Consider the following 1,267-nt stretch of genomic DNA (forward strand, 5'->3'; position numbering starts at 1 on the left):
GCGGCGGCGGTTGCGGCGGCGGCGGCGACGGTGACGACGGCGGGCTTCGACGACGGCGGTATATTCCTCTGCCAGTGCGCCGGTGGACGACGACGAGTCGCGATCATCCGGCCGGATACCCCCCTCCCCGATCGCCGGATCGGTCGTTACACGTTATTGTAGGAGTCTCCCGCGGACGGACCTTGCGGCGGACTACTCGCAGCTTGCGTTAACGTATAAGTATACGGCGGAGTCACAAATGTGAGTTTTACCGCGCGGCGGGTCGAGAGACGTAAGATATTTCCCTCCCCCTAAAATATATACAGTGTGCGCCGTTTGTGACAGATACGCGGGGGATACGTTTGCGTACGGAGATATACGTTGTTGTTGTACGTATATATACACGCGCGGGAGAGATACTCCACGAGAGAGCCAAGATGCCGCTCTTCGGGAAGAAGGACACGAACAAGAAGATCAAGAAGGACGGGAAGGACGACCGATCGCCCTCCGTCGAGGACAAGTACGTCCTGAAGGATCTGCTAGGAACGTAAGTTCACGCGTCCTTGTCTGTCTGGCATTACCCTCCACTTCCCCGTCGAGGCTCTCTCTGCGGGAGCGCGGTGGAGAGCCGAGGGAAAACACGTTTCTGACACATGTTTCTCCTTTGTAGTAAAACGGCCTTTTCGCAGCCGGGAATTTAATCGTCGGAGCGATTATCGCGCCGCGATGTTTAACGATTGCGCGCAGAAATTTAGCGGATTAAGCGTCACGGATAAAAAGAAAAACCCCGTTAAAAAGAAGAACGTCCCGTTCCCAGATTAATTTGATATAGTGCTTTAACGGATATCCAATTTCTGCCGTAATCGCCATTTACGTTTATTAAAGAGCTTAATGACAGACCACTGAGATCTCAATCTCGCGTTTTACTCTGGGAAACACGTCATTACGGGAATCCACGATCGAGAGAAAGAGATAGGTATATATATATATATGTATATATATATATATATATATGTATGTATGTATGTGTGTATATATATATATATATATATATACACGCGCAAGGATTTCGCGGTTCACCAGCGCGACTTGTTGACAGTTGATGTTGATGAACGATCGCCCGCGGGAGTCGCGGCCGATTCGGTTGCAGCACTTGCAGCTGCACACACACACACACACACACACACACACACACACACACACACACACACACACACACACACACACACACACACACACACACACACACACACACACACACACACACACACACACACACACACACACA

General features: G+C 50.7%; 1 long non-coding RNA gene across 1 annotated transcript; it reads left to right on the top strand.

The window, feature by feature from the left end:
• The first annotated feature begins 50 nt into the window (after positions 1–50).
• Positions 51–448, top strand: LOC105462299. Its single transcript, XR_976044.1, has 2 exons — positions 51–240; positions 325–448. It is a non-coding gene; the product is annotated as an uncharacterized LOC105462299 (long non-coding RNA).
• The last annotated feature ends 819 nt before the right edge of the window (positions 449–1,267 follow it).

Source organism: Wasmannia auropunctata, unplaced genomic scaffold, assembly GCF_000956235.1.
Source record: "Wasmannia auropunctata unplaced genomic scaffold, wasmannia.A_1.0 LD266243.1, whole genome shotgun sequence".
NCBI classification, from domain to species: domain Eukaryota; kingdom Metazoa; phylum Arthropoda; class Insecta; order Hymenoptera; family Formicidae; genus Wasmannia; species Wasmannia auropunctata.